General features: G+C 43.0%; 3 non-coding genes across 3 annotated transcripts; 2 read left to right on the top strand and 1 right to left on the bottom strand.

The window, feature by feature from the left end:
* The first annotated feature begins 3,376 nt into the window (after positions 1-3,376).
* Positions 3,377-3,458, top strand: trnal-aag (transfer RNA leucine (anticodon AAG)). Its single transcript has one exon. It is a non-coding gene; the product is annotated as a tRNA-Leu (tRNA).
* A 1,012-nt stretch (positions 3,459-4,470) lies between these two features.
* On the bottom strand, positions 4,471-4,544 carry trnat-agu (transfer RNA threonine (anticodon AGU)). Its single transcript has one exon. It is a non-coding gene; the product is annotated as a tRNA-Thr (tRNA).
* A 1,678-nt stretch (positions 4,545-6,222) lies between these two features.
* On the top strand, positions 6,223-6,304 carry trnal-aag (transfer RNA leucine (anticodon AAG)). The gene has a single exon. It is a non-coding gene; the product is annotated as a tRNA-Leu (tRNA).
* The last annotated feature ends 5,085 nt before the right edge of the window (positions 6,305-11,389 follow it).

Raw genomic sequence — 11,389 nt, 5'->3', positions numbered from 1 at the left:
ACAACTCACAATAAAACAAACTGGCATGTTATACCACGAGTAAATAAGACAAAGGCAAAACGTAAATTCACTGGAACTTTCTGCATATTTTCCACGACCTTGCCTTCTGATCATAAAAAATCTCAAACTCTTGCATTTTGCAAGAAATTTTAATATAGCAGTTTTAAATGGGACATTTAGAACATGGCATATGAGAATATATGGTTAACTGAGGATGAGCAGAGGGTGATCGCACTTTCTGCTTATTGCTGTGAACCTACCTCCTGGTTATAAAAATGTCTAAAAATTCTGACACAGATGTGTGAGAGACAATGGAACTTCAGGACATTTTACTGTACCGTTTTTTAAATACGACCCTCTGAACATGGCGTGAGAGAATACATTGTCAAATGGTAAATGCAATGTTTGCTATATTGCTAGGGCTCTCCCTCCTGATTTTAGAATCGTCTCATATTTCTGACATCAAGGTGTGAGACACAATATAACAGACTGTCAAAATCCTGAACTTCAGGACATTTTACGGTACCATTTTAAAAATATGACCCTCTGAGCATGGCATGTGAGAAAATGGCATGTGAGACTGCATTGGGAAAAGGTGAATGCAATTTCTGCTGAATTGCTATGGCCCTCCCTCCTGATTACAAGCTCGTCTCACAGGTCTGACACTGAGGTGTGAGACACAATGTATCAGGCACTCATAATCGTGAAGTACAAGAGATTTTACTGTAACGTTTTTTTTTTAATAATGACCCTCTGGCATGTGAGGACTTGTAGTCAACAATATAGCACACATTCTGCCAATTTACTTTGTCCCTCCTTCCTCGTTAGCAAAACATCTTAGTATACCGACACTAAGGTAAATGTCTCTAAATCCAGAAGTTAAGTTGTCAAAGTATATCGGAGTCAACCGATACTGATCAGGTTCTGCTGATGCTGAGCCCGCAGCCTTCACCATAAGGTCCAATTCCCCAAGCCTGCTAACCTTATATGTCCATCCCTTCTCATCAAAATTCGTATTTTCACAGGGTACCCTTCAGAAATCGCAGTATAGAATGAAAAAACTCCAATAGATATCTGCCACTGTTGGCGATTTTCCTTTAAGATAGATAGAAAATACTTTATTAATCCCGTAGGGAAATTGACAAATGATTCTCCAGAAATTTTATGGAGTGTATCACTTTCACTGAGACGGAGAAGTGTTAAGCTGTATGTGAGTCATTGTGGTTCGGTTGTTAACCAAAAGGGTGGTGGTTTGAGACCTCCCAGGGACGCTGAGCCTTTAAATGAACACACCCTCTTCACTTCATTTCTCCATGGCCGGTCTTGTACGGCAATCAAATACAGAGCCCGTAGGGGGCAGTAAGCTCGCATATATAGCTCACTGTGTATAAAATGAAGAAGCAGAGGTTAGTTTCTCATCTGCATGTTGCAGAGCCTTACGCAACTCGTACCAACAGCTGGGGTTTGATCCCTGCACGGGCTATTAGTTGAAAGACCATTGTAAATGAGGTGTAACAGATTTATCCAGCTGGCTTTTATGTTTCATACTAAATTGCTATCTTGAAACCAAAATAATTAGAAATATGGAACACAACCGTTGTTCCCCATGAAGGAAAGCTGTTTTACACTGACGTCACTCCTTTTTATTTAATCCAGATTTTAAAAACAACTCCGACCTATCAAAGGAAAATGTTACACAAAAGTTGGAAAGCACACTCTGAATCCATCTGTATATTTGATTTCCGCAATCCGTTCAAGGCTGCCTATGTTAATCGTAAGTGTATAGATGAAACATTTAATATATTGTTCAGTTTAAATCAAAATGCTTAATTACTACAAGAGAGAAGTATAGTATGGAGGATGCGACAAATGTGTGATTTCTTGGAAGAAAACTACTTTTCTTTGCGTTCGAAATTAATTCGAAACAATTGACACACAAACCCTTTGTCTTTTTTAAAGAGATTATATCTTTAAACAGACAAATGTATAAAATGTGTTTTTTTTTACCTACAGATTTTGGACAGGGGCGATGTATTACTAGTAGAGGCTGCTGACTAACACTGTACTGTCTGGAGATCAGCTCCATTTGCAATAAAAAAACGTGCGTAACAAAGCTGGAGAGCAGCTGAACTTGTGCTCAGTAGTCAGTATGGTGCTGAGGGTTCAATACTGTCGTTGTTGTATTACCACGAGCTGCACAGGCTCTGAATCAGACCATTTCAATTAGTCTGGTCACTGCAGGACAAGTTAATGTAGAATTATTGCTTTGTCTGTCTCTTGTTTGTATATAAATGGATGTCTCTGATAACTTAGTTAGTTTTTATTTTAGTTTTACGATGTAGGTCATGCGTTGATATTCCTGATTCAGCTCATGTTCCATAGGAGAGAAGAGATTCCTCCTGTTTCTCGTACAACCATATCAGAACAGAAGCCCATGTCACCCAGCTCTGATTCAAGATCGAGTTGCATCTTCAACATTTTGTTTTTGTTTCTGATCATAATTTTCTTTAGTTATGATCAATATTGAACTTTTTCTAAGTAAAACAAAACTAATCAAACATGCAGGCAGATTTTTGAAAAGTATTAGGAGTTGATAGGGCGCTCCTTCGGAATAGTCGTCAGAAAATGTGAGAAAAAGAAAAGTTACGTAAACTCTCACACAGAGCATTAAAGACTGGAATCTGATCATAAAAAAACTAGCTGTCTCCCCGTCGGTAATCAAACCCCGGTTTCCCGCGTGACAGGCTGGGACACAAACAACTTTACTAACTAGGAGCGCTTGCTAGCTATTAGGAGGCATTTACTCTTAAATATGTTACTGTTTTGGGTTTCAACTTTAATTTTCCCGATACCAGTTTTTTACAAAAGTAAAGGCACATGGCACACGTGTGGCACATCACGTCCGAGTTTAGTGACAACTACCTCAGAGATTGTAAGCTGGGTAGTTTCAGATCACTTTTTTTTAAAGGTTCAAGCAAACATGAATAACTTTGTGTAATCGTTTTTCATAAAGTGTCATTGTATTATAGCATGTGCCCTTAATGATTTTCTTGATACGTTATATGTGCTCTTGTTTGTATTGTATGTAGTTTTGTTGTTCAAATAAAACGTAAAAGACACAACTTTCCGGATGCGGCTGCTGTAAAAATAAAATGACATCAAGGGTGCTGTAAGCAGAGGTCTGAAACCTGCTCAACAGAAGATCTTTATCAAGAGGTGTTAAAGAAGTAGAGATCTCGCCATGAGAGGGGAAGCATCTCAGAAAAAGCAGGTGCAGTCGGTTCCACGGTCATAACGCCACTAATTCGGGCGACAAGAGCAAAACCCACCCGGCTTCCTCCGGGCAAGTAATGAGACAAAGAGACAGTGCACAGCGGGTAGCGTGGCCGAGCGGTCTAAGGCGCTGGATTAAGGCTCCAGTCTCTTCGGGGGCGTGGGTTCAAATCCCACCGCTGCCAGGTGCTTCTGTCGAGACCCCCTTTCAGCTGGCTTCAGACGAAAGGGAGGGAACTGCTTTTTGGCAGTCTCTCGAGAAACTAAGCAAAGTGTTTAAAGATACTTTCTCAGCTTGACATCAAGGCACAAAACAAAAACCTTCTTGCGTCCTCTCAACCCAAAAGCGCTTTGCCACTTTTTCCGTTATGCAGGGAACGACGTCTGCCCAGATCACTTTTGTGTCAATGCAAATCGTAGTGTGCCCTGCGTTTTAATTTTGGCTGTGCTGGCGTGCTGCTTCTGTCTGTGAAACTTGAATGTTCTGCTTCTTCACACCAAATCGTCGGCGGGGGTTGAGCTTGTTAAATCTTTGCGCATAGCGCTCCTTTGGAAGTACTTTGTCCAAGTTCAAAAGCGATCGTGGGATTTACTTCATGCGTGCCAAAAAGCATGCCTCGCACGACAGATTTAAATGGGGAATGGAGCCTGCTTCTTGCTGTTTTTCCTGTGGTTGCAGTTACAAAGTTGATCGTGCTTTCACATTCTGTTAACAGTATTCACTGGCTGAGCTTTATCAGTTGGTTCGTAAAGGAATCTCTGCTTCGGTTCCAGAAAAGTCATCTGTGGTGTGTTTTTTTCCGTGCCCATGGCAGTCTTTTAAAGCTGGTAGTAGTGGCGGCGAAGTTAATTTTTTATCCTCTTTAAAAGAATAAGGACGGGCTGGGGCGAGCTCCATTTACCACTCTTTCAGCTAACCGCCGAACTCCCAAACTGATTACACTGCAGAGCCACAGGCGCCTCGCTTTTCTCCATTCTCTGGGTCAGGGTGAAAAAAAACTTGCTGGTATTAGCTGGCCTGCTGGGAGCACCTCTTCTTCACTGATAAGCAAGATTTGTGTTTCATCTTTCTCAAGCTGTATAGATTTCTTTCAAAACAAGTTGTTCCAGAAAGGAAACGAACACTTGCATTCACCTGAATTAAAAGGCATGGGATTTGCCCGTAAGGATAAATTCTGTACAGTAAGACAGGAAGAAAGGCACCGCTGGGAATCGGACCCAGGATCTCCTGTTTACTAGACAGGCGCTTTAGCCAACTAAGCCACGGCGCCGGCAAAGCGCTGTCCTTTGACAGCCACATGGACACGTCTCAACTGCTCTGAGACATCTGCAATCGGTGTGCACCGAGCCTGCTCGCCTTGCAAGTTTCCTCATTTACATGCGATAGTTCCACCACTAAGAGAAAGGATGAGAAATGGCTTTTATCTGGCACTTTTCATGTCAGAGGATCTCAATCTGCTTTCCGTGTACAAGAGGATGTCCAACTCATGTAGCTAAAGACGTAGACGACAGTGCTCCACTGAAATCTTGATCTCACAACCCTCGGCATGACTCCTCTGTGTTCTGCTTTAGACAAAGGGGGGAACAGACTTCTTTCATCACACGTTTTGCACTGTTTACGGTGTTTGCAGTGCTCTTTCTTAAATGAAAACCAGGAATTGGCACCATATGAGGTGAGACTAGATAATATTGGATCAAGTAGCCTCGCCATTCCATGCGTGATGTGCGCAAAGTGTAATTCCTGTCTTTATAGTGTGCTTGTTAGAGACTTAGCTGGCACCCAGAGCGCTTTAAATCCGGGAGTCAGCAGCCCAAGACAATAGAGCTTCCTTCGTCTATGTTTTTTGCGTGAAGGGGGAAACCATGCGTGTGCTGCAAACGATCTTAGTATCGAAGTGCCGTCCCACATAACCGATCCGAACAATCTGCTTTACAGAGGAGCACTGCCGGAGCTTATCGTTGGCAAACTGAAGACCAGGCTGACCTCTTCTGTGACTCTTGAACACTGAGTCTCAAGGTTGTGAATTCAAGCTCCACGCTGGCGGGAAATTCCATAGGTAATGATCACATTTTCTTGCATGCTAATCAAAAGAAATATTAAGAAACTTTTCCCGATACCAGTTTTTTACAAAAGTAAAGGCACACGGCACATGTGTGCCACATCACGTCCGAGTTTAGTGACAACTACCTCAGAGATTGTAAGCTGGGTAGTTTCAGATCAGATCACTTTTTGTATCAAAGGTTCAAGCAAACCCGAATACTTTTGCAAGAGACATTTCAGAATCCCAGTCAAACCCAGTACGATTGCTGGATCCTTTGAATTCGACTGAACTATAGCACAGATCTGCAGTCCACCATTAGAATACTGTGGGTGTGCTGTATAAGCCATACCGCCCAAAATAGTTCTAAAACAGGAGAAGCATCCTCGTTTAGGAATGTGGTATAAAGTGAAATGGTCTGGGAAGAGTCCTACGTTTGAACAGTTCAAAATAGACGTCAAGGGGTATTTACGGACTCTTTCGAAATGTAAGAACAAGCTGTGCGGACCTTATCTTTATTTACCTTGTGTAATCGTTTTTCATAAAGTGTAATTGTATTATAGCATGTGCCCCTGACGATTTTCTTGATACGTTATATGTGCTCTTGTTTGTATTGTATGTAGTTTTGTTGTTCAAATAAAACGTAAAAGACACAACTTTCCGGATGCGGCTGCTGTAAAAATAAAATGACATCAAGGGTGCTGTACGCAGAGGTCTGAAACCTGCTCCACAGAAGATCTTTATCCAGAGGTGTTAAAGAAGTCGAGATCTCGCCATGAGAGGGGAAGCATCTCAGAAAAAGCAGGTGCAGTCGGTTCCACGGTCATAACGCCACTAAGTCGGGCGACAAGAGCAAAACCCACCCGGCTTCCTCCGGGCAAGTAATGAGACAAAGAAACAACACACAGTGGGTAGCGTGGCCGAGCGGTCTAAGGCACTGGATTAAGGCTCCAGTCTCTTTGGGGGCGTGGGTTCGAATCCCACCGCTGCCAGGTGCTTCTGTCGAGACCCCCTTTCAGCTGGCTTCAGACAAAAGGGAGGGAACTGCTTTTTGGCAGTCTCTCGAGAAACTAAGCAAAGTGTTTAAAGGTACTTTCTCAGCTTGACATCAAGGCACAAAACAAAAACCTTCTTGCGTCCTCTCAACCCAAAAGCGCTTTGCCACTTTTTGCGTTATGCAGAGAACGACGTCTGCCCAGATCACTTTTGTGTCAATGCAAATCGTAGTGTGCCCTGCGTTTTAATTTTGGCTGTGCTGGCGTGCTGCTTCTGTCTGTGAAACTTGAATGTTCTGCTTCTTCACACCAAATCGTCGGCGGGGGTTGAGCTTGTTAAATCTTTGCGCATAGCGCTCCTTTGGAACCGGGGTAAAGTTAGCTTGAAGTTCGGAAACGATTTTGGCACGCCTGTAGCGCTTTCACGAAATCTCTTAGAGTTACAAAAACACTTGCTTTGTGTATAAAATACATTGTGGATGCTTTCTCAGCCTTTACTTTTTCGTTTTTATGACATTTTTTTGACCAATCACGAATATGCTTTTGTCCATATCTCCGCAATGGAAGCACAGAACGCCTTCAAACCAAAAGCATTTTAAAGACCACGACTTGTGGATATTTCTACAGCCTTTACATCAATCTATCGGTGAGTTAATTATCTTTTTTTAAACCTCCGGTTTTTCATCGATGCGTAATTACGCACGAACTGGAACCCGGGGGACCGCTGTGTGCACACGTTCACAAAGCGAGAAATACTGTTCAATACGGCTTCATGCGAAAAACCCGTATATGACCATAGGAAGCAGAACAGCGCGGTCTCCAATTACCCAGACTGTAAGCACGGGAATAAAGCATTGTTTGATTTCTGAAACCCTTCCTTTACGTCCTGTTTTCATTCAGGTAAGGGTCAACTATATTCACAATACTACTGACAGCAGGAAGATTAAAATATTCTTTACTCAGCAGCTTATTAAAAACAGCTCCCATGATGTTCAAACCGATTTTTTACACAGAACACTGACACAGCTTTGTGTTCTGAATCTCTTTTTCTCTTGCTTTTATTTAATGTGGCACAATGCACTGGTTCACAAACCAATAGCATTTAAACCACAGCACCCACAATGCTGCAGGTAAGTGTTTTGCACACTAAGCAGGTCATCTGACTATTCCCAGCTTTGTTTTGGGTTATGGAACCTTTATTTTTTTATGATTTTCTGAAGATAACACTACAGGTGGGATGGGTGGGTTGTCTTCATGGCTCAATAGCATTTCAAATACAGCACCCACACTGCTGAAACCAAGTGTTTTACACACCAGACAGGCCCCCGAACCTCATACAACCTTACTGTGGCTGATGCTCCTTTCTTTATTTTGTAATGAGTTTCTGAAGATAACACTACAGGTAATACACTGGGACGGGTGGGTCGTCTTCATGGCTCAATAGCATTTCAAATACAGCACCCACTCTGCTGAAACCAAGTGTTTTACACACCAGACAGGCCCCCTAACTTTATATAACCTTGCTGTGGCTGTGGCCCCTTTCTTTAATTTTTTATGATTTTCTGAAGATAACACTACAGGTAATACACTGGGACGGGTGGGTCGTCTTCATGGCTCAATAGCATTTCAAATACAGCACCCACTCTGCTGAAACCAAGTGTTTTACACACCAGACAGGCCCCCAAACCTCATACAACCTTACTGTGGCTGTGGCCCCTTTCTTTATTTTGTAATGAGTTTCTGAAGATAAAACTACATGTAATACACTGGGACAGGTGGGTCATCTTCATGGCTCAATAACATTTCAAATACAGCACCCACACTGCTGAAACCAAGTGTTTTACACACCAGACAGGCCCCCGGACCTCGTACAACCTTGCTGTGGCTGTGGCCCCTTTCTTTAATTTTTTATGATTTTCTGAAGATACTACATGTAATACACTGGGACAGGTGGGTCGTCTTCATGGCTCAATAGCATTTCAAATACAGCACCCACTCTGCTGAAACCAAGTGTTTTACACACCAGACAGGCCCCCAAACCTCATACAACCTTACTGTGGCTGTGGCCCCTTTCTTTATTTTGTAATGATTTTCTGAAGATAACACTACAGGTAATACACTGGGACGGGTGGGTCGTCTTCATGGCTCAATAGCATTTCAAATACAGCACCCACTCTGCTGAAACCAAGTGTTTTACACACCAGACAGGCCCCCGGACCTCATACAACCTTACTGTGGCTGTGGCCCCTTTCTTTATTTTGTAATGAGTTTCTGAAGATAACACTACAGGTAATACACTGGGACGGGTGGGTCGTCTTCATGGCTCAATAGCATTTCAAATACAACAGCCACACTGCTGAAACCAGGTGTTTTACACACCAGACAGCCCCCAGAACCTTATACAACCTTGCTGTGGTTGTGGCCCCTTTCTTTATTTTTTTATGAGTTTTTCAATATGGCACCATTAGACAGGCGGTACATGGGGATAGTACATCGTGCTCTTCATGAGTCAATAGCTCTTCAAGCACAACAGCCACAGTGCTGCAACCAGGTGTTTTACACACCAGACAGCTCCCCTAACCTTATACAACCTCGCTTTGAGTTGTTTAACATTTCTTTCAAATCACTTGGGTTCATCAATCATTTGATAATTTTTCAGCGTGGAATAAACCTAATACTTGTTCCTTGGAGATTACCATCTGCTGATAAGTTATGATCGCTATATTGACCATATACAATTTCTTGCATAAGGAATTCATATTTTGCATACACCGATCCCCCCGGAGTCCCAAGTGATTCTGGTTTTGGAAAGCTAAAGGACAATGAGCTTCACGATACCAGGGGGACAGTGGGTGGTCAAGTCTCCCCTAAACAATGGATCTTGTCAGATTATGATGTCAGTGCATTTAATAATGTTGTTGAACTCTCTTTAGCCCAAATACAGAGGAGCCCAGACCCAGAATGTTACACATACTGACAGAGAGTGATCTCATTATGTGTGTTTGGATTTTAACAACTATTTTTATTGAGGAGGGGGATTCAGGTGTCTCGGGGGCATTCTTGTTTTTCTATGAGTTCAGGTTGATTCTGTTGGTTCTGTCACGAATCTCCCTCAAGCAGGCAAGCGCTCCCGCATTCCCTCAAGCTCTCCCCGTACCAAACGTGCAAGTGTCAATCAGTCCTCTACTTAAACCCTCATCTGTCCCCCGGTCATTGCTCACGATTGAGATTCTCTCCCGGAGCTTACGTACTAACTACGCCTTTGCCTTACTACGACTTCTCCCCTGGACCTCGACCCCGCTTTTCCGACTTCGCTTTAGCCACTCGATTTTGTACCTTCGCCTGTTTTACGCTTTCTCGGATCCTGACCCCAGACTGTCTCTTCGTTTACGTCTCTGCCTTCTGAATCTACACCGACACAACTTCTACGACTTCCCGGACTTCGACCCCTGCCAGTCCCTCGACTACGCCTTCGCCTGTCGATTCTGTGCCTATGCCTGTACTACGGCTTCCCGGACTCTGACCCCTGCCTGTTTACTCCGACTACGCCTGCGTCTCGCTCCAACCTTACCAAGGGCACCGCATTGGATCCCTATCCTCAGCAGTCAGCCCCTGCGTGACAGGTTCTGAGTGTCTTGGTTACATCCGTTTATGTGTATAGATGAAAAAGCTATTGAAGAGCACCCCCACACCCCCCACCCATCTCGGTGGAAGTTGCCATGTTCAAAAAATACTAAAAATATAATTAAAGTTGCACACACCAAAGCATGACTGTGAAAGGTCAGGAGGCCTGCCCAGTTAGCACAACACTTGATTACAGTAAAAAAAAATCATTAAGAAATAAAGAAATGTTCCACAACTCGAAACAAGGTTGTATGAAGTTAGGGGAGCTGTCTGGTGTATAAAACACCTGGTTGCAGGACTGTGGCTGTTGTATTTGAAATGCTATTGAGCCATGAAGACGACCCACCTATCCCAGTGTATTGCCTGTAGTATCTTCAAAAAATCATAAACAAATAAAGAAAGGTTCCACAACATTGTGCAGCATTCCACAGCATTGTGGGTGCTGTGGTTTAAATGCTAATGGTTTGTGAACAGAATACCCCTATCCCAGTGCATTGTGCCATATTAAATAAAAGCACGAGAAAAAGAGATTCAGAAAGCAAAGCAAAAAATACCGCAAAAAAACGGTTTGAACATCATGGGAGCTGTTTTTAATAAGTTGCTGAGTAAAGAATATTTTAATCTTCCTGCTGTCAGTAGTATTGTCAATATAGTTGACCCTTACCTGGGTGAAAACAGGGCGTAAAGGAAGGGTTTCAGAAATCAAACAAAGCTTTATTCCCGTGCTTACAGTCTGGGTAATTGGAGACAGGGCTGTTCTGCTTCCTATGGTCATATACAGGTTTTTCGCACAAAGCCGTATTGAACAGTATTTCTCGCATTGTGAACGGCTGTACACAGCGGTCCCCCCGACTCCCAGTTAGTGCGTAATTAAGCATCAATGACAAACTGGAGGTTTTAAAAAAAATAATTAGCTCACTGATAGTTTGATGTAAAGGCTGTGGAAATATCAACAAGTCGTGGTCTTTAAAATGCATTTGGTTTGAAGGCGTTCTGTGCTTCCATTGTGAAGATATGGACAAAAGAATATTCGTGCTTGGTCAAAAAAATGTCATAAAAACGAAAAAGTAAAGGCTGAGAAAGCATTCACAATGTATTTTATACACAAAGGAAGTATTCTCGAAACTCTATGAGGTTTCACGTAAACGCTACAAGTGTGCCAAAATTGTTTTCGAACTTCAAGCTAACTTTACCCCAGTGGAGAGAGCGATGTCTTCCTCGTTAATATAGTGGCAAGTATCCCCGCCTGTCACGCGGGAGACCGGGCTTCGATTCCCCGATGGGGAGTAGCTTTTCAGAGTGCGAGACCACGGAGGAACTGTGCAGAGACTTCTAATACCTGGAGGCAAGGAACTACTGGTTCAGTAACTGACGACAACGGGAGACATTGGCATTGGAACAGAGGTACTGTACAGAGACTTTTAACACCTGAAGGTGATGAACAAGGAAACTGGCACA

The sequence above is a fragment of the Lepisosteus oculatus genome, chromosome 14 (assembly GCF_040954835.1).
Source record: "Lepisosteus oculatus isolate fLepOcu1 chromosome 14, fLepOcu1.hap2, whole genome shotgun sequence".
Lineage (NCBI taxonomy): Eukaryota > Metazoa > Chordata > Actinopteri > Semionotiformes > Lepisosteidae > Lepisosteus > Lepisosteus oculatus.
The sequence above is the reverse complement of the archived record's forward strand: the minus strand, read 5'-3'. Positions and strand labels throughout refer to the sequence as shown.